The sequence below is a fragment of the Tympanuchus pallidicinctus genome, unplaced genomic scaffold (assembly GCF_026119805.1).
Source record: "Tympanuchus pallidicinctus isolate F22 unplaced genomic scaffold, pur_lepc_1.0 scaffold9, whole genome shotgun sequence".
Taxonomy (NCBI): Eukaryota; Metazoa; Chordata; class Aves; order Galliformes; family Phasianidae; genus Tympanuchus; species Tympanuchus pallidicinctus.
In genome coordinates this window covers 11,358,626-11,358,996 of record NW_026294813.1, presented here as the reverse complement: position 1 = coordinate 11,358,996, position 371 = coordinate 11,358,626, and positions in this window count along the sequence as shown.

The following is a 371-nucleotide window of genomic DNA, read 5'->3' as shown; positions in this document are numbered from 1 at the left end:
TGGCTACTCCCCCTCAACGTGTCGGTGCTCACAAGATTAACTCCTTGCGAGCCGCCGCTCCGGCCCCTGTCGCTGCTGGGGGGGGGTGGGGGTGGTCCAGGCGTGTGAGACGTGCCGTGGGTGCGGACTGGTTCAGGGGAGACATAGCTGGTGCTCCTCATGCAGAATGCATTTGAAGCTCTCATCTAGAAAACAGGTACTCTCTTGTGTCTTTGTGACCGTCTGTTTTTAGACAGGTGCGGCAGCGTTGTTAAAAATCCAATCCAAACCGAATGCTTATTTTCTGCAAAAACACCAAATTCAAAAGTCCATCCTTTCTCCCCCACAAATCCATGGCTAGCTGAAACCACTGGGATGGTACGATTCTGTTT